This window comes from Phyllobates terribilis, unplaced genomic scaffold, assembly GCF_046119375.1.
Source record: "Phyllobates terribilis strain yellow unplaced genomic scaffold, ASM4611937v1 Scaffold_3__8_contigs__length_932513732, whole genome shotgun sequence".
NCBI classification, from domain to species: domain Eukaryota; kingdom Metazoa; phylum Chordata; class Amphibia; order Anura; family Dendrobatidae; genus Phyllobates; species Phyllobates terribilis.
The window spans coordinates 490,261,452-490,284,100 of record NW_027362763.1 but is presented as its reverse complement, the minus strand read 5'-3'; positions in this window follow the sequence as shown (position 1 = coordinate 490,284,100).

Below are 22,649 nucleotides of genomic sequence, written 5' to 3'. Positions count from 1 at the left end.
GGAGACCTCCTTTACGGCACTGCTGTACCGTGGGAATTTCTCACGATACAGCAGGGCCGTAAAGGAGCTAACCGGAGCAGCGCTGCCTGAACTCCGGCGAACCCGCTTATGCAGTGACGGGGCTGCTTTACGGCCCCGTCATTCTAGCGGCGGCAGCGGTTCAGTGCGGTCACATTCTATGTGGCTGCTCTAAACTGGAGATCATCGTGGGACACTCGTGGACTACTACGGAGGAGTAAGGATAAGGTTGTGGTTTATTATTTTAGATTTTATTACAGGAGATCCATGGCTTCGGGGAATTAGGTGTCTAGGTGAGTATAGGTGTATTTTTTTATTTTTTACTTTATTTTAGGTGGCGATCGGCGGGGACAGGTAATGTATGAACTAATTTATTGTAGGTAACCACTGGCCACCAATGACATGTATTTAAAATTTATTGGTGACACAGTAGAGCAATTTAAATAGCAGGATCAGGCTGATGGGAACTACTGCTCCCATCGAGCTGATCCTGCTGGCACGAGTGGACGGGGGACAGACATAGGCCGATGGGAGTAGTAGTGTCACATCGGCCTATGTCTGCCTGCACGCACACCCCCCCAGACATCGCACAGACACCGCGCACACACCCGCAGACATCGCATAGACACCGCACACACTCGCAGACATCGCACAGACACCGCACACACTCGCAGACATCGCACAGACACCGCACACACTCGCAGACATCGCACAGACACCGCACACACTCGCAGACATCGCACAGACACCGCACACACTCGCAGACATCGCACAGACACCGCACACACTCGCAGACATCGCACAGACACCGCACACACCCGCAGACATCGCGCACACACTAATCATGACGGGCTGATGGTCTGGGAGGTGAGGCTGACCTGTGCGGCCGTGGGAAAGTTCATGTGAGTTCATGCAATGCAGTCAAGCATGAACTCACATGAACCCTCTGAGGGCACCGCGGCGACTTCAAATGAACAGCTGATCGGCATCAGCTGATACCTCAGCTGTTCATTTGAAATAACCGGCGGGAAAGCGCAGCACAGAACGGGAAAGCCGGCGGTGAAGTCTTTTCACTGCCGGCTTCCCCGCTCCTTGGTGCTGTGCTCCCCGCCCGGTCCTAACTTACGATCAGGATGGGGGGAGCGGAGGATCAGGGTGGGAGGCTGCGGGGAAGCAGTATGGGGCTGTGTGATTGTTTAAAAGCCGGCGGCTTTTTACCGCCCGCTGGCTTTTAAACAATCAGGAGAATTCTCTCACGCTGGGATGGCGTTCTGATGACAGGCTGGATGGCAGCTGAGCGCTGCCATCCAGCTTGTCATCCTTCAGAGACACTGCAGAGCGCAGGCATTATGGGAACTTCCGATTCCGGTATCCGATATTGTAAAAATATCGGAATTAAGTATCGGAATTCCGATACCGCGAATATCGGCCGATACCCGATATTTCAGTATCGGAATGCTCAACACTACTCATCACTAGTATTTATGAATTTCAGAGTGCTGCTGCATAGTGTTTGTATATACATTCCTATACTACTAAGAAGTAACTGTCTATGTAACGCACTAATGTTTATGCTAATGTTGACTGACATAAGCTTTTTATGATGCAAGTGACATGAACAGCTTAGCCATGCTGTTAAATTGCAGTCTACCTGCTTTGCAAAGAGGATAATTAGATGTCTGGTTATAACATTTAGAAGGTACTAATACTTTCAGATATTCATGTATGACCCCAATATATAATGTCAGTTGTGGCAGTAATGCAGTCACTTGAAGTGTTCTAGAATTTGTCGCAATGTAACATTTCATAGCAATGCTCAGTTTCTTATACCATTTAAATATAAGCTAGTATTGGTTTTACTGTATGATGTTCAGATAAAGCATTTCTGAAATACAGTTTCAAATGGTTTATCAGTATCTACAGGGGCCAAGAGTCAAATATTTTCCATACACCTCCCTTTATTTCCTTAGCAGTTATTGTGTTTTACCGATAAGGTCTGGGACTAAGCGCCTGTCACAGCGTTTGCTAGTATTGCTTCTAACTGCATCATCTAGTCAGGAAATGAAAATGGTCATATTTGGGCAGATGTCTCACTTTTGTCCCATTTGTATGCTCTCTGACCTCAGAGCCATATGGTAATCTGTCTCTTTTGTGTTCTTTAACAAAAAAAAAAAAGATTGGGTTATTTCAACAATATTTTCATACTTGTATGTACATTTGTGTGAGCTTTTCTGATGACCTGAAGTACAAGACATATTCACTTGCTCAGCATTAATACAAAGAATATATGTAGAGCAAGCTACAGCTTCAAATAACTCTTTAGAATGTACAATATTGTTGTAAATCTGACAACCTGTTGAATAAATATGGTAAGTCTGTCACAGTAATGGTATAGCTGGTTTTCTGGTAACCAGTGGTATACAGATTATTATTATTATTTATTTACATAGCGCTATTGAGTCCATGGTGCTGTACATGAGAAGGGGTTACATACCAAATACAGATATCACTTACAGTAAACTAACAATGATAGACTGGTAGCGAGGGAATAGGAGCCTGCCCTTGCGGGCTAACATTCGAGGATGGGGAAGGAAGACAGGGTGGGGAAGGAGACAGTAGGTGGGGGGGTTGCAGCAGCTCCGGTGTTGGTGAGGCACAGGTCCGGTGTTGGTAAGGCAGCAGATCCAGTGGTGTTGAGGAGGTACTGGGGTCATGGCAGGCTTTAAGCCTGCAGATGAAAATTAACCCCATTGGAGATCTGAAAATGCAGGGATGAAAAGCCTTTTGCTTCCACCCAATTTCAAGGATCATAAGGCCAAATTTGTGCTCTCCAGCCCACCAGCATTGCAGATGTTTATAAAAAAGTAATTTTACAGTCCGCTTTTAATATGAAAATTTTGCCTAGTCGATGGGGAGTTTGTTTCCCCAGACGTCATTTTCTGCTCTCGATAAATCTCATGCACAACTTTCTTGCCTACACATCATAGCGTATCTGAAGGCGGGTGTAAACTTCCCAGCTTTGGAGGTGCACTGCGCATGTCCAGAAGCAAAGAAGCTCTGTTCCAGAGGCTGATCTTCATCTCCTCCGTGGATGTCAGCTCTATTCTTTACTTCCAGACACCTCTGAAGCCGGAAAGCGTACACCCAGCTTCAAAGGCTTCAAATGCACAATGATGTTTAGCCAAGAAAGTCACGCACATGCGCGAGATTTGCAGAGAGCGGGCAATGATGCTGTCTCTTGCAAAAAATGTCATCATGCCCACAGGGGCCTGCTAAAATTTTGAGTGGGACAAGTAGTCTGGGGAAAGAAAGGCCCCACCAACTAGTCAAAAGGAATTTGCATATTAAAACCGGACTGTAAAAAAACTTTTTTAAATATCTGTTCATGTGTCAAACAGTATAAAGGGCTTGTTAGGCAGGGTGTTTAAAAAGAAATATACAAATGCTGGGGGATTGGAGGGCATGGAGGATATGTCAGGTCCCCTTTAATAATGAGGAGGCACTAAAAATAAAAGTTCTGTAAAGATTCTTTTCAACCATTGGCAGCCACACAGTCTACCTTTATAGTAGTTGCTAGTAGCATAGTCTTAATAATCCTTTCACCCCTCCATGGCTTATATATCCATTTAATTTTTTTTAGCCAATCAAATAATGAAAAAAATATATATACAAGTTTATTATCAACTTAGTCGTACAGATCTAAATAGTCATGTTTACAGGTCATTTTTACCTAAAAAATGAAAAACAAACCCAAAAAACAATGCTGGAATTACATTTTTTTAACCATTTCACCTCACTCTGAATTTTTTTCCCATTTCTCAGTGTATTATATTGAAAAATATGTCAGTAAATTACATAAAAAAATGAATGTTAATCATTCAAAACTATAACTCATACCACAAAAAATAAGCCCTCATATGGCTATGCCTAAAAAGTTATGGCTCTCGGATAAAGGCGAGGAAAAAAATGCAAAAATAAAAATTTGCTGCTTACTTATGTGGTTAAATGGGGTCAAGATTTAGATATTGATGACCTAACTTTGGGATAGGTTGCTAATATCAGGTCCGGCCAGACACCCCCACCGATTAGCTGTTTGGCAGATACATCATCAATATCTAAGCACTTGACAACTTATTGGGGTACGGTACTATAAATTTTCCAACATTGCTTGTCTCTTTCCACGCTGGGTTAACTGTTACATGAAAATAGTGAATATGTCATATGGCTATGTTGTACCTGCACAAAAGTTTTGAGGTCTTTGATCATACTTTTAAAATATTTTATTCATTCTAAAATGATTTGTGCCTTCAAAACACCCTGTCCTTTTCACAATACAATGAAAAGTCTCCTTCAATAGATAAGCTCACGGTTGAGGTTGAGTGTCCACATAGCTGCTAATAGAATGAATGCTGATTATCAAACTTCTGCAATGTGGATACAGAATAAGTCATGGAACATAAAACGATATGCACAACAAAGTCCTTCTCTCTATCATCATTCTATCATCTTTCCACATCATTTCAGGCATTTTGATGCATTTGTCTGGCTTTTTAAAGACATAAGCAAAGGCAGGTTTCACAATACATTACTTGAGTAATAGATCAACTTGCTAGGGAGATAACCTCCTATAAATGAGGTGCTCAGAAGATCGCACATAAAATAATGCTTTCTTTTAGCGTTGCCTTAAACTACTTGTGCAGTCTTCTCAGTAAACAATTTAACGCCATGCATCAGATGGTGCAAATTCACCTTGAATAATGTATTAATATCCACTTATCAGAACTCATATTCTATGGTATTTATTATATATTGTACACACGTACACAATACTTTCTTCTGATTAGGTTCCATTAAACCAGATTTTAATAAGTGTTCCTTTTAAACCTTGATATTGTAAGAGATTGAAGCAAATGGTCTTGAACACAGTGGTGTTGGGAGTAATGAGATGAAGCCAAACCTTGTTAAGTCCAACACCAGTTGTGTGTCTTTATTTGAGCGTATGGCCATATAACAGTACAGGTTGTAGTTTTCTTATAAGAGCACAAAATATGAAACCGCTGTATAGTGTTGTACTACCAGACCTTGTGTCACATCACAAAACCACTATAGTCCTGATTCATCACTAGCGTTTTTTTTAAAGTCACTTTCCCTTTTTGTTTTCTGGTATTTGTTGTCATTTTTTGCAGTAAATTCTTCAAGATGGTGCAAGTGGTTCATGAATTTTGCGCAATGTAAAAAAATGGACCTTTTTTTTGGACTTTAAGTTTTTTTAGGACTTTTTTAGTACAAAAAATTGCACATTGGCCCAAAAATTTTGATGTCCCTAAAATCACTCAAGGGGACACTGGAGTACATGTATGTAAAAATGTTTCAACTTTTATAGTCGCAATTAGCAGAAAACATCTGGAAACTTTGATCCCCGCTCACAATGGCAAACATAAAAAACCAAGCAACCACACATAAAATAGAATATTGAAAAGAAGAATTAGACACAAATTTAAAACAGATGAGAAAGCACAGAAAACTGTATAGAAAAAATGGCGCAACAAGTGTTGGCTTTACCATCACTTGTCCACATGTTCAAATCCCTATATTGGTTCCTCAGCAATCGCCGCACAGGAACCTATCCCTGTATTTCAATATAGCTTGGCCCTAGATAGGAAAAGTGGGGTGAGCGCTAGTCGATCCCCACTGACAACTAAAGACAGCAAGGGGAGACAGACACGGAGGACGTAGCTTAGCTTGAGTCAACTTCAGAGAGATGGCACACACGTCATCTTAGCACCAGAGAGGAAGTAAGAACTGCACTTGCTCCAAGCCTTTACAAGGGGTCATGTGAATATCACCGGCGTCTCCCTATTGCAGACTGAAAGTATTTAAACACCCAGGCCAGAGTGTTAATTAGCAAGAGGAAGGTAGCCGCTGGGTCCTAGAGTGAGACAGATCTAAGAAGGTGTCTTTAATGCCAAATAAAGAGATCTGCAACCAACTGCAGGGCGACAGTCTGTCACATCTGACACACCCGTGACAGTAGATCTCAAATACTCTTATATACCTATAATAACAGAGCATACACTCATGTTACCCAGGTCCAGTGCAGCTCCCACGCTGATGCTCGGGTCTTGGTGTTTTGGCCGCAGCAGTGACATCATGTCAACAGAAAGTAACACCGCTGCAGCCAATCACTGAGCTCAGTGGTTTGTGCTATCTACTTCGGCTGAGCTTCCGTGTAACGTGGTGCGGGGAGGTAGCTATGGGCGAGGCACTCATCTGTGGTGCCCAGGCACATTACATGAAAGTGGGAGTCCTGGCTGGGTGTGTGAACTGTGAGGGTGCTATGCCAGTGCAGGTCGCATGTAACCGATTTTGCTGGTTTGCCAGGAGCAGATATTTTACAGTTCAATGAGGAAGACCAACATTTGAAAATAAACTTTTTACTGAACGAGAACTTGGTAGGGAATATATACAAGAGATAGCGGGCACACAGTCTTATGAACATTTCCTTTGCAACTCAAAGCATTTTCCACAAAGTTTCTTTCCTTATTTTACTTATTCTACTGGTCCTCTAATTCCATTGTTTCTCACTACTTTACCACAACCCAGCTTTAACTTTTCAGTCCTGCTTAACAAGAGTCCTTCGCTCGCCCTGTGGTTCTGTGTCTTCTTTCCCCTTAGGGTGCCAGTATGGCCAGGCTTAGCTTCCAGCTCCCCAGCACTCTGGAACCCCCGCTCAGGCAATCTATTCGTCTCTTGTACTCAGTCCTGTCCTGGCCCGTTACCTTGCGAGCTGGAAACTCTAGGCATTACTGCTAGGCGTCCTCTCCCAGGACCTGTCTACAGAGGGTCATTCTGTCTCTTAGTCACTTTTGCTCTGGATCTCGCTATCTATTTCCTTCAGTATTCTCTCACTCTCAGGACACCCCAGAATGTGGCACTGCTCACAATAAACCTCAGGTATTTTTACTATGCTGTCGGGCCTTATCTGACTTTCTGACAGGAAATTGCCACTTTCCCTGCTACTATGCCCCTCCCACTCTGGGCTAGGCCCAACCATTAACTGTTACTATCCCTATTGTCAAACAACACACTATCAGTATTGCTAACACCTTTAATGCACATTACAAATCACACTATACATCACAGTTCACATTGCATCACATAACATTTTTCAACAATAAACTTGTTTCTTAAAGAGGTAAAGCATGTCCAGTTTCTCGCATTAGCACAGTGATTGGCTGAGAAAGTGGAAAGCCTTTTTAACAACGAGATGGAAGAATGCGGGAAAACATACCATTGCTTCCCAAACATGACTCCAAGCTTAGCTCTAGTGGTTAAAAAAGCTGGATAAGGAAAACACCGCTTTCTTCTGTGTCTAAACAAAGTTTTGGAGCCTTGAGACATAAGAAATTGATTCTTTGGAAAAATGCTTCCCCCCCTGTCTTCGAATTCACAATTTCTCTTTATGAAACTAAATATAATAGTCTGATTGTATGTTTTTTTTCAAGTATATATTTCCCACTCTAAAATCTATCACTTGGAATTATAATCTATAAAACTGCATCATTATACTATGCCCAGGGCTGCCACCAGGAATTTTGGGGCCCCATACTGGCAAAATTTTCAGGCCCCCTTGAGACTCCGCCTACACCCCAGCTCCACATCCACCCCTCGAACCTTCCATAGTCCCCCACACTTGGAAAAACTACACTTCTGCACCCCGTCCTCACCAATCACACATTACCAGTTCCCAGTGAACATCAGATCACACACATAGCCAGCAGCTTTTGCCTTGGCCAAAAGATTTTTAAAGCTGCCACCACGATAAGGTAGACTCTTCTGACCGGGCCCTACTCTATTCTAACCTATTAAAATTTTCTTAAAATATCCAAAATTAGGTATATTTTTATTTATTTTTCTTTAAGGGAATGTGTCATATACAGTACAGACCAAAAGTTTGGACACACCTTCTCATATAAAGATTTTTCTGTATTTTCATGACTTTGAAAATTGTACATACACACTGAAGGCATCAAAACTATGAATTAACATATGTGGAATTATATACTTAACAAAAAAGTGTGAAACAACTGAAAATATGTCTTATATTCTAGGTTCTTCAAAGTAGCCACCTTTTGCTTTGATGACTGCTTTGCATACTCTTGGCATTCTCTTGATGAGCTTCAAGAGGTAGTCACCGGAAATGGTCTTCCAACAATCTTGAAGGAGTTCCCAGAAATGCTTAGCACTTGTTGGCCCTTTTGCCTTCACTCTGCGGTCCTGCTCACCCCAAACCATCTCGATTGGGTTCAGGTCTGGTGACTGTGGAGGCCAGGTCATCTGGCGTAGCACCCCATCACTCTCCTTCTTGGTAAAATAGCCCTTACACAGCCTGGAGGTGTGTTTGGGGTCATTGTCCTGTTGAAAAATAAATGATGGTCCAACTAAACGCAAACCGGATGGAATAGCATGCCGCTGCAAGATGCTGTTGTAGCCATGCTGGTTCAGTATGCCTTCAATTTTGAATAAATCCCCAACAGTGTCACCAGCAAAGCACCCCCACACCATCACACCTCCTCCTCCATGCTTCACGGTGGGAACCAGGCATGTAAAGTCCATCCGTTCACCTTTTCTGCTTCGCACAAAGACACTGTGGTTGGAACCAAAGATCTCAAATTTGGACTCATCAGACCAAAGCACAGATTTCCACTGGTTTAATGTCCATTCCTTGTGTTCTTTAGCCCAAACAAGTCTCTTCTGCTTGTTGCCTGTCCTTAGCAGTGGTTTCCTAGCAGCTATTTTACCATGAAGGTCTGCTGCACAAAGTCTCCTCTTAACAGTTGTTGAAGAGATGTGTCTGCTGCTAGAACTCTGTGTGGCATTGACCTGGTCTCTAATCTGAGCTGCTGTTAACCTGCGATTTCTGAGGCTGGTGACTCGGATAAACTCTTGGTCTTCCTTTCCTGGGGCGGTCCTCATGTGAGCCAGTTTCTTTGTAGCGCTTGATGGTTTTTGCAACTGCATTTGGGGACACATTCAAAGTTTGCCCAATTTTTCGGACTGACTGACCTTCATTTCTTAAAGTAATGATGGCCACTCATTTTTCTTTACTTAGCTGCTTTTTTCTTGCCATAATACAAATTCTAACAGTCTATTCAGTAGGACTATCAGCTGTATATCCACCTGACTTCTGTACAACACAACTGATGGTCCCAACCCCATTTATAAGGCAAGAAATCCCAGGGCACACCTGTGAAGTGAAAACCATTTCCGGTGACTACCTCTTGAAGCTCATCAAGAGAATGCCAATAGTGTGCAAAGCAGTCATCAAAGCAAAAGGTGGCTACTTTGAAGAACCTAGACTATAAGACATATTTTCAGTAGTTTCACACTTTTTTGTTAAGTATATAATTCCACATGTGTTAATTCATAGTTTTGATGCCTTCAGTGTGAATGTACAATTTTCAAAGTCATGAAAATACAGAAAAATCTTTAAATGAGAAAGTGTGTCCAAACTTTTGGTCTGTACTGTACATTTTTAAAAATGACCAATAATACCACATACAAGGATCAAATATCACCACACCATGACCACACCACATATTACAACCACTTAGTGACCCAATAATACCACATACAAGGATAAAATACCACCACACCATGACCAGACCACAAATTGCCACCACATTGTCACCGAATACTACAATACTGATCATTTATAAAAAAAACACAATACTAATATTACCATAAGTGCCATTATACATAGGAGCTCTGTACATGGTATACAGTGTATAATGTAAGTGTACATGTAATATAGTGATCACCAGTGACATTATACACAGGAGCTCTGTATATAGTGTTCAGGTAATACAGTGATCACCAGTGACATTATACACAGGAGCTCCATACATAGTACACTGCTCAAAAAAATAAAGGGAACACTTAAACAACAGAATATAACTCCAAGTAAATCAAACTTCTGTGAAATCAAACTGTCCACTTAGGAGGCAACACTGATTGACAATCAATTTCACATGCTGTTGTGCAAATGGAATAGACAATAGATGGAAATTATTGGCAATTATCAAAACACACTCAATAAAGGAGTGGTTCTGCAGGTGGGGACCACAGACCACATCTCAGTACCAATGATTTCTGGCTGATGTTTTGGTCACTTTTGAATGTTGGTTGTGCTTTCACACTCGTGGTAGCATGAGACGGACTCTACAACCCACAGAAGTTGCTCAGGTAGTGCCGCTCATCCAGGATGGCACATCAATGCGAGCTGTGGCAAGAAGGTTTCCTCTGTCCGTCAGCGTAGTGTCCAGAGGCTGGAGGCGCTACCTGGAGACAGGCCAGTACACCAGGAGACATGGAGGGGGCTGTAGGAGGGCTACAACCCAGCAGCAGGACCGCTACCTCCACCTTTGTGCAAGGAGGAACAGGAAGAGCACTGCCAGAGCCCTGCAAAATGACCTCCAGCAGGCCACAAATGTTCATGTGTCTGCACAAACGGTTAGAAACCGACTCCATGAGGGTGGTATGAGGGCCCGACGTCCAAAGATGGGGGTTGTGCTCACAGCCCAACACCGTGCAGGACGCTTTGCATTTGCCACAGAACACCAGGATTGGCAAAGTCGCCACTGGCGCCCTGTGCTCTTCACAGATGTAAGCAGGTTCACACTGAGCACATGTGACAGACGTGACAGAGTCTGGAGATGCCGTGGAAAGTGATCTGGGACATCATGTCTTGCTCCATCCACCAACGTCACGTTGCACCACAGACTGTCCAGGAGTTGGCGGAAGCTTTAGTTCAGGTCTGGGAGGAGATCCCACAGGAGACCATCCGCAACCTCATCAGGAGCATGCCCCGGTGTTGTAGGGAGGTCATACAGGCACGTGGAGGCCACACACAATACTGAGCCTCATTTTGACTTGTTTTAAGGACATTACATCAAAGTTGGATCAGCCTGTAGTATGTTTTTCCACTTTAATTTTGGGGGTGACTCCAAATCCAGGCCTCCATTGGTTAATAAATTTGATTTTCATTGATGATTTTTGTGTGATTTTGTTGTCAGCACATTCAACTTTGTACAGAACAAAGTATTCAATGAGAATATTTCATTCATTCAGATCTAGGATGTGTTACTTGAGTGTTCCTTTTATATTTTTGAGCAGAGTATATAGTGTATAGTGTCAGTGTATATATAATACCCTGACTCACCAGTGACATCTCTAGGTGAAGTACTTCATCTTCGCTTTTCTCCTTCATCCAGCATAGACTGCCATCACTTCTTCCAGCCAGGACTTGTCTCTGCATAAAATAACACACAGTTATGTAGAGCACATTCCCCAACTTCTACATTACACAGCTGAATACAGACGTGCACCCACCATTAATAAATAATTAGTCATTATGTAACCCACCATTCCAAATATAAATTGTAATCCACCACGGTGCCTCCACTAACTGTAAATAGCCACTTTCCCCATCTGATAAATATATAAATTAATTAGAACCTGTATTCTTCCCCCAATTTATTACCAGTCACACTTTTGCATCCACAACGCCCCCACTCTGTACCTCCTGCTCCCCCAATTCATTATATTTAAATGCACCCTCTGCCCCAATTCATTATGTCATGTCCATGCTCTCCCCGCTCCCAATTCCACATCATTTACAGCTCATCCTCCCCCAACTCCCAATTCCCCATCATGTGCAGCTCATTCTCCCCCCGCTCCCAATTTCCCATCATGTGCAGCTCATCCCCCCACCACACTCCCAATTCCCCATGATATGCAGCTCATCCACCCCCGCTCCCAATTCCCCATCATGTGCAGCTCATCCTCCCCACTCCCAATTCCCCATCATGTGCAGCTCATCCCCCCCTGCTCCCAATTCCCCATCATGTGCAGCTCATCCTCCCCCTGCTCCCAATTCTCCATCATGTGCAGCTCATCCTCCCTCCACTCCCAATTCTCCATCAACAAAACCACACACTATTTTTCAGTTGATGCATATTGCAAATATATCTATTTTGACATGCTTTATTGAGTTTTGAACAATACTTTATATGACACAACCCCTTTAAGGTCTATTCACATAACACTGTGGTCCTATAGCATATGCATATATTCATAGGTCTCCATTTAAACCAATGTATGCCAGAAGAGTGTCCTTTTGGCATAATCTGTGCCAGTGTACTATACTTTGCTATTTATATATAAAAAAAAATCACATAATATACAGTGCTGGCTAAAAGTATTGGCACCCCTGCAATTCTGTCAGATAATACTCAGTTTCTTCCTGAAAATGATTGCAATCACAAATTCTTTGGTATTATTCTCTTCATTTAATTTGCTTGCAAGGAAAAATCACAAAAGAGAATGATGCAAAAATCAAATCATTGATCATTTCACACAAAACTCCAAAAAAGGGCCTGACAAAAGTATTGGCACCCTCAGCCTAATACTTGGTTGCACAACCTTTAGCCAAAATAACTGCGAAAAAACGCTTCCGGTAACCATCAGTGAGTTTCTTACAATGCTCTGCTGGATTTGTAGACCATTCTTCTTGGCAAACTGCTCCAGGTCCCTGATATTTGAAGGGTGCCTTCTCCAAACTGCCATTTTGAGATCTCTCCACAGGTGTTCTATGGGATTTAGGTCTGGACTCATTGCTGGCCACCTTAGAAGTCTCCAGTGCTTTCTCTCAAACCATTTTATAGTGCTTTTGGAAGTGTGTTTTGGGTCATTGTCCTGCTGGAAGACCCATGACCTCTGAGGGAGACACAGCTTTCTCACACTGGGCCCTACATTATGCTGCAAAATTTGTTGGTAGTCTTCAGACTTCATAATGCCTTGCACATGGTCAAGCAGTCCAGTGCCAGAGGCAGCAAAGCAACCCCAAAACATCAGGGAACCTCCGCCATGCTTGACTGTAGGGACCGTGTTCTTTTCTTTGAATGCCTCTTTTTTTTTCCTGTACACTCTATGTTGATGCTTTTTCCCAAAAAGCTCTACTTTTGTCTCATCTGACCAGAGAACATTCTTCCAAAACATTTTAGGCTTTCTCAGGTAAGTTTTGGCAAACTCCAGCCTGGCTTTTTTATGTCTCGGGGTAAGAAGTGGGGTCTTCCTGGGTATCCTTCCATACAGTCCCTTTTCATTCAGACGTCGACGGATAGTACGGGTTGACACTGTTGTACCCTCGGACTGCAGGGCAGCTTGAACTTGTTTGGATGTTAGTCGAGGTTCTTTATCCACCATCCGCACAATCTTGCGCTGAAATCTCTCGTCAATTTTTCTTTTCTGTCCACATCTCGGGAGGTTAGCCACAGTGCCATGGGCTTTAAACTTCTTGATGACACTGCGCACGGAAGACACAGGAACATTCAGACTGGAGATGGACTTGTAGCCTTGAGATTGCTCATGCTTCCTCACAATTTGGTTTCTCAAGTCCTCAGACAGTTCTTTGGTCTTCTTTCTTTTCTCCATGTTCAATGTGGTACACACAAGGACACAGGACAGAGGTTGAGTCAACTTTAATCCATGTTAACTGGCTGCAAGTGTGATTTAGTTATTGCCAACACCTGTTAGGTGCCACAGGTAAGTTACAGGTGCTGTTAATTACACGAATTAGAGAAGCATCACATGATTTTTCAAAGGGTGACAATACTTTTGTCCACCCCCTTTATTAGGTTTGGTGTGGAATTATATCCAATTTGGCTTTAGGACAATTCTTTTTGTGTTTTTTTCATTGAAGACAAATTAAATGAAGAGAATAATACCAAAGAATTTGTGATTGCAATCATTTTCAGGAAGAAACTGAGTATTATCTGACAGAATTGCAGGGGTGCCAATACTTTTGGCCAGCACTGTATATATTTTTACAGTTTTTAATCAGTTGGTTTAGTAATCTAAGGACCCACTACTAAGCAATTCTCCAGATATAAATAGCAGCACATTGTGCTTAATAAGTTATTCTTTGTGGGATTCTATTGATATATACCACCAAAGTAGGGCAGTGATGTGAACAGAGCCTTACCTGAAGGCACCATTCCTGAGACAAGTTTAAACCTTATAAGATTATATCTGAGTAGCAGGAGCCAAAGGGAAGTTTGGAAATACTCCAGCTACCTACTACTGGTGGCCAAAGATATTAGTTTACATAAATACTGTTCTAGAAAAGAATCAGATTCCATATTAACTTTTCGAAAGCAGAATAGGGATTTGGTTGCTTTCTTTGATCAACACTGACAATTTTTGCTTGGAGAAGGTTTAATACTTGAAACTTCTGTTTATTATGTTTATAGACAGTATGGTCATAGATCCCGGATATCTGACAGCTGGGAGAAGGTGGAAATACACAAAGGAGGAGCGAAGATTACACAGCAGCCTATTGATGGATATTCTCTTGTTGTCAGATTATGGAAGAGTGATTTTCCAAGTCTCCTGAAAGCCTTATGTACACATGCTGTATTGGTGTAGATTATACAGTAAAGGGTTCAAATGTTTTTATTGACTCATTTTCCGTTAGTGTTTATATGCAAATGGGATAATAGAAACAATGATTTCCACACTCTTTATATTTTTTGTGCTGTTCTTTTTATATTGGAAGTTAAGCGAATATGTCAGTAGGATCAACGATCCTAAGCCATCCACGTAGGTTATAGAAAGCTGAATAAAATGATACCTTGATATCTACGATCCACTGTCTTATTCCAGAGAAATCCTCATTTTCTTAATATGTAAATGAGCTGTTGAGATCTTCTTGAGAATCCCCCTCCAGAGTTATTGTAAATTAAATGGGATGTTAGCAGTGAAAGACATGCAATGACTGACAGTCTGCTCTTCTGATCTATATGTCTCATACTACCAAACTCCCTTTTTCACATAAAATAAGCTCTGCAGGCAGATTTTCATGAGGCACCTGAGAAACCGGAGTTGTTTAATGGGAGCAATGGCCTGATTTTGTCCACCAAAGGGTGTACCAGGAGGCCACGATGCAGAAATGAAGCAGAAATTTTGCTGAGCATTTCTGCATCTCCTTGGCAGAAAAATACAGGCGGATTTTACATGCGTTTTTGACGCGTTTTGACGTATTTTTGCATGCGTATTTGCCATGCATTTTTCCAATGCATTGTATAGGCAAATCCGCATGCAGAAACGCACAAGAAATGGTCATGTCCAGATTTTTTCTGCAACTAAAATCCGCGCAGAAAAAAATCCTGAACATGTGCACAGAACTTGCAAAATGTCATAGGAAGTCATGGGATAAGGTACGCAATGCGTTTCTGGGGCGTTTCCGCGCTGCAAATCCGCACCAAAAACGCATTGTGGGCACACAGCCATACAAGTACTTGTGTGCGAAGCTGCGCAAGGAGTCTCCTAAGATAAAGAATTTGCCGCCTGAACTTATCTTAAATGAAAGGGGGTGTTACCAGTGGGAGATAAGTAACTAACTCAGTATAGTACAACTGAACTTTGTCTCTTTACAAACATGTTTGCTGCAGCTCTCACAACTGTGTTGAATTGTAACACTATTGTAACTGTTATGTGCTTTGCAGAGGGACTCAGCGAGACTGGCACCAAACCACAAAGGCGCAGCCACAGACACACTTGGCACAAGCTGCCCAGCTAGACTGATTGGCAGCCTTTTCTATATACTATACATTGACAGGGAGCTGTAAATCAGTGGTGGGGGCGTGGTTACACACAGCAGTTGACTAGGCAGCACAAGACACTTAGTCCTGTAGTGATAATCTACTGCTGATATAACACGGATTTCATTGAAACAGCAACACACAGCCTAGTAAGTGACACATCACTGGAATCAGGGTCTCAGCCCCTACATTGTGCTACTCTCAGATTACATACCAAACACCTGGTGACAGATTCCCTTTAAACACTGGAAGGGTTTCCTACTACCCTTTACGTATAGCAACTGTGGCTTGCTATAACTATCCAAGGTGAAGATAAAGTAGCACTCCAGGTTGTTGTTTTTTGTTTTCTTTAAATTCATTTTGTCACTAGTTTGACATTATATTTAAAGGGGCTGTCCAGTTAAAACATGTTATCGCCTACTCTATCCTACTGCTGGGATCTGCACAGACTGGCAGAACGGTGAATTTGAATCCCCCATGGGGAACTGCTATTCCCCTTGGGAAACTTTTATTCCCCATGGGAAACTGTTACAAAATGGAGCTGTAAGTCATACACCTGAATCCAGCAGTTGAGCATGTGCACTGCCACTCCATTCAAACAGGGATAAAGATCACCCATTCTGTCGATCAGTGCAGGTCACAGCGATCAAATCTACACTATCAACTTGTTTTTGTTAAAACAATCCATTTAAGTCAACTAGTATTACCTTGTTTCCTTGTCTCATTCTATCTGGAAATTCATTGTATACATTTCTTCAGTTAGGCCATGTTATCATATGGTGATCGCCCCTGAGAATTACACAGCTTTTTGTACTGTGAAAGGAGGGGGAGGTTATCATTTCAGTAACCAGAAGTTCCCATATGATGAAATTGCATGGAACGTACCACAGATGTTCTCTTTGTAGTGTGTGTGGTGTGGGAAGGGGAGTTGAGGGGCAAATAATCTCTTATCAAAGATAATGATGATGACTGGCCAGTGCCTGTAACACTGTTATAATGTAGGAGACTACAATTCATCCTTCCTTACCATATACAGCTAATTTATAAGCTGTTTTAGGAGAATTTAATGAGAGGTTAATCACATTGTTACACAGAAGGTAGAGATGGAACAGGAACTATCTGTTCTTGTTAGTCATCTGAACTGTGCTGGTGCAATATGGAATTCATAACAGTATAAAGGAATAACATGCAGGATGAGAACAAGGAATCCAGATGAATTTAAAGGAAAGAAAAAAACAACAACTTGGAGTGCTACTTTATCTATGCTTTGGATAGTTACAGCAAGATATAATTACTATAAGTAAACGGGTAGCAGGATACCCTTCTAATATTTAAAGGAAATTTGTCAGCAGGTTTTTGCTTTGTAACCTGAAAGTAACATGATGTAGGGGCTGAGACCCTGATACCAGGGATGTGTCACTTACTAGGCTGTGTGTTGCTGTTTTAATAAAATTAGTGTTTTATCAGCAGGAGATTATCACTACAGGACTAGTTGTCTCGTGCCACCTATTCAACTGCTGTGTGTAACCTCATCCCCACTACTGATTAACATGCTCCCTGTCAATGTATAGTATACAGAAAAAGCTGCCAATCAGTGGTGTGGGCGGGGTTATTCAGGGCTCAGCATTCTGAGCACTGCTACATCTGCAGCAGAGAAAAGTGTGATGGTATCAAAATGACACCAAGCAGACCAGCAAGTGACCTATCGCTGGAATCAGGGTCTCTGCCATTATATCATGCTGCTCTCAGATTACCTGCTGACGGATTCCCTTTAATGTTTTAATCCATATTCAGGATTACATGAAAGCAGGCCACAAATGTTTCATATCCACAATTTAGACTAGAACTATACATTAAACTGAGATTACAATATACTGAAGCTTGAAAATACAAAGCTCAGGAGAGAAACAGTGATTGCTTTTACTGTTCAATTAGGTCATTGTGATAATGAGTTTTATTACTGACACAGCTATACACAGAGGAAGCGGCTGTATCAGTGGAGTCCAGGTGCTTTGTGTCTTCTTGTAACATGATAATACTCATGTCACCTACAGTATATCCCCACAGAACTATATTTCAACACCCACCTAAACCATCTAGGACTCTCTAGAAATATACTCTGAAACACTTATTTAGGGTCATGAACCTCTGTACTAGGGTAGAAAGGTGATAAATGAAAAGCAAACCTCACCGATTATAGGTCATTTTGCCTCTGGAAGATACAGATGCAATTACTATGGGAAAGATTTTATGCTTTTAGGATTCCGGTTCCGGAGATTATGGTTTAATGCTTGAAGCGACCCTTATAACTTCTGACAAATGCATTGTAGGCCAACATATAAAATAATGAATACTCGTAATATCGCATATTGCTATATATGCAATGCATGGTCATAGGAAGTTCTGCGTCCTGTCCAATGAAAGCTGATGATAAATTGTTTGCTAAAGACTCGGCACTGTTGTTCAGCTAAACTCTTTTATGATTTAATCTAATTCTTTTTGCTAAAATAAAGCTTTCTGACAACTGGCTTACATGTGTAGGACTATTGAGAATTAAGACTGATATTAAAAGCCTTCTTAAATCTATTTGCCTGGAAGCGCTGTGAAGAGCCAGCGATGCTGGTGTCTGACATTCAGCAAATACTGCTGAAAAAGGTCAGCTCATGTTAGTTGTTTTATATCACAAAGACCTTGAGTTTAGAAATACCGTTATGTCGCAATTGGTGCCCAATAGCAGAAATGTGTCATGTAATCCACAGTTACCCGCACAATCCAGATTTATAATGAAAGAGGCTGACACTCTTGTGAAGTGGAGTGGTGATACTGGCAGATTGTTTACAAGCTTTAATGCCAACCATACATTTTAAAGAAGACCTTTCACCTCTCCTGACATGTATTATAGTAAATAAATGTACTACCCATGAAATTCTACTTAAAGAAGCACTCCTCCTCCCATCAACATTTTTATCCTCTTAATATATTGCAATCATAATATTACACAGCACTGTGCACTTGCAATTACTCATTTTGCCTTTCTACCCACTTAATTCTTCTCATTGTTAGAGACCTCTGATGTATGCAATTCCTCTATAATTCCTCCTAAACATTTGGGTATAAATTGACAACTGAGTATTATTAAACAGGAATGCAGCCCTGTTCCTCCTGCTGGTATCCAAACAGAGCTGACATGTGTAGAGTATGTATGTACTGTAACAATGCTATACACTTGAGAGCGAATGAGGTATCACAGTAACAGTTTCTATTTAAGAGTCCGGCTGGTTTATTTCAATAATCTTGCTTAAATGTTATCTAAAAAGTGCATATTACACCATAATTTAACCCCTTTACCCCCGAGGGTGGTTTGCACGTTAATGACCAGGCCAATTTTTACAATTCTGACCACTGTCACTTTATGAGTTAATTACTCTGGATCGCTTCAACGGATCCCCCTGATTCTGAGATTGGTTTTTCGTGATATATTGTACTTCATGATTGTGGTAAAATTTCTTCGATATCACTTGCGTTTATTTGTGAAAAAAACAGAAATTTGGAGAAAATGTAGAAAATTTTGCAATTTTCAAAATTTGAATTTTTATGCCCTTAAATCAGAGAGATATGTCACACAAAATAGTTAATAAATAACATTTCCCACATGTCTACTTTACATCAGCACAATTTCGGAACCAAAATTTTTTTTTGTTAGGGAGCTATAAGGGTTAAAAGTTGACCAGAGATTTCTCATTTTTCCAACAAAATTTACAAAACCATTTTTTTAGGGACCACATCACATTTGAAGTCACTTTGAGAGGTCTTTATGACAGAAAATACCCAAAAGTGACACCATTCTAAAAACTGCACCCCTCAAGGTGCTCAAAACCACATTCAACTTTATTAACCCTTCAGGTGCTTCACATGAATTTTTGGAATGTGGAAGAAAAAAATTAACATTTAACTTTTTTCACAAAAATGTTACTTTAGACCCAATTTTTTTTATTTTCACAGGGGTAACAAGAAAAAATGGACCCCAAAATTTGTTGTTCAATTTCCCCTGGGCACGCAGATACCCCATATGTGGAGAAAAAACACTGTTTTGGCGCACGGCAGGGCTCGGAAGGGAAGGAGTGCCATTTGACTTTTTGATTGTAAAATTTGCTTGAATAATTAGCGGACGCCATGTTGCGTTTGGAGAGCCCCTGTGTGCCTAAACATTGGAGCTCCCCCACAAGTGACCCTATTTTGGAAACTAGACCCCCCAAGGCACCTATCTAGATGCATAGTGAGCACTGGGAACCCCCAGCTGCTTCACAAATTAATCCGTAAAAATGAAAAAGTGAAAAAAAAAACACTTTTTTATTTTTACGGATTAATTTGTGAAGCACCTGGGGGTTCCAAGTGCTCACTGTGCATCTAGATAGGTGCCTTGGGGGGGGGGTCTAGTTTCCAAAATGGGGTCACTTGTGTGGGAGCTCCAATGTTTGGGCATACAGGGGCTCTCCAAACGCAACATGGTGTCCGCTAACAATTTGAGCCGATTTTTCCATTCAATTTGTTAGCGGACACCATGTCGCGTTTGGAGAGCCCCTGTGTGCCTAAACATTGGAGCTCCCTCACAATTGACCCCATTTTGGAAACTAGACCCCCCAAGGCATCTATCTAGATGCATAGTGAGCACTTTGAACCCCCAGGTGCTTCACAAATTAATCCGTAAAAATAAAAAAGTGTTTTGTTTTCCACTTTTTCATTTTTACGAATCAATTTGTGAAGCACCTGGGGGTTCCAAGTGCTCACTATGCATCTAGCTAGGTGCCTTGGGGGGTCTAGTTTCCAAAATGGGTCACTTGTGGGGGAGCTCCAATGTTTAGGCATACAGGGGCTCTCCAAACGCAACATGGTGTCCACTAACAATTTGAGCCGATTTTCCATTCAATTTGTTAGCGGACACCATGTCGCATTTGGAGAGCCCCTGTGTGCCTAAACATTGGAGCTCCCCCAATGGCACTCTCTTAAGGGAATTTGTCACCATATGTTTGCTACCCCATCTGAGAGCAGCATAATGTAGTGACAGAGACCCTGATTCCAGGGATGTATCACTTACTTTACTGGGTGCTGTAGTTTGATTAAAAACTGTTTTCTCTGCTGCAGATGTAGCAGTTCTCTAAATGCTGAGCTCTGTATAACCCAGCACACACCACTGATTGGCAGCTTTCTGTGTATACTTTGCATAATCAGAAAATTGCCAATCAGTGGTGGGGGCGTGGCTTGTCGGCCTAGCAGCAGGTTTACTAGTCCTCTAGTGATAATCTCCTGCTGATAAAACAATGATTTTCTAAAAACTACACTAAATAGACCAGTATGTGACACATCATTGGAATCCAGGTCTTTGACTCTACATTATGCTGCTCTCAGATTAGGTAGCGAAACTTGGTGACAGATTCCCTTTAAGAAACAGAAATTAACATGCTAAAGCCTAACATAAAATTCTCTGTCCGTTTGTCACTTACCAAGTTAACAGCAATAAAAAAATAAAACGGCACCTATCCAAATATTCTCCTGTGTACTTTGGCTCAATTCATCAAGATTAGCATTGTTCATGCTGGTCTTGATGAGGAAGCGTGCTGGAATCAGACATTTCTGATTAATTAAGAGGTGCACACATCTTAACAAATCAGGAGCGTTAGACAAGTAGCATGCACCTCTGTGTGCACCTCGCAACAAATCCTACTACAGTCCCTGCTGGCGTAAGATGTGTAGCATAAGGAACATGCCATGCCTCCCGTCTTGCCCCAGATCCACCCACGTTATTAAAGCTTGCCTGACAAGGGTGCATGAACATCTATGTGTTAAATAAGGATTAAGATCATTTAATCCTGACCCCAAACAATTACTGCAGCTTTCAATCAAGCACAGCAGAATCAGGAAATTAACGCTAAGAAAAGCAGTAAACAACCATATTTTGCTCCTGTGAATACTCATGAAACAATTACTTTCAAATGACTTTACAAAGAAATATGAAAGAAATGTGAACACTATTCTAAAATTAACAAACTTAGTAATAAATGTCAAAATACTGAATGGTTCGTATGATTTATAGAAAGTCTCGGTTTATGGCTAAAAGAACATATTTACCATTTTTTTACTTCCACTCCCATCCATTAATAGTAGGGTTGGAAATACCTATCATAACTACATCTCATAAAACAGACTGTCTGGCCTATAATAGAGGAAGCAAGGCACAGTGATATTTGGACAATAACAGATAAAGTTCAAAAGATAAAGGCATTATGTACTAATAATATAGAAACATCCATCTAGCCTGCCCTTAGGTTATTTCCATCTTTATATACTTTATATACTGTATAGATAGATAGATGGATAGATAGATAGATAGATAGATAGATAGATAGATAGATAGATAGAATAGATAGACTGCTCAAAAAATAAAGGGAACACTTAAACAACAGAATATAACTCCAAGTAAATCAAACTTCTGTGAAATCAAACTGTCCACTTAGGAAGCAACACTGATTGACAGTCAATTTCACATGATGTTGTGCAAATGGAATAGACAATAGATGGAAATTATTGGCAATTATCAAGACACCCTCAATAAAGGAGTGGTTCTGCAGGTGGGTACCACAGAACACATCTCAGTACCAAGGCTTTCTGGCTGATGTTTTGGTCACTTTTGAATGTTGGTTGTGCTTTCACACTCGTGGTAGCATGAGACGGACTCTACAACCCACAGAAGTTGCTCAAGCAGTGCAGCTCATCCAGGATGGCACATCAATGCGAGCTGTGGCAAGAAGGTTTGCTGTGTCTGTCAGCGTAGTGTCCAGAGGCTGGAGGCGCTACCAGGAGACAGGCCAGTACACCAGGAGACGTGGTGGTGGCTGTAGGAGGGGAACAACCCAGCAGCAGGACCGCTACCTCCACCTTTGTGCAAGGAGGAACATAGTTACATAGTTACAT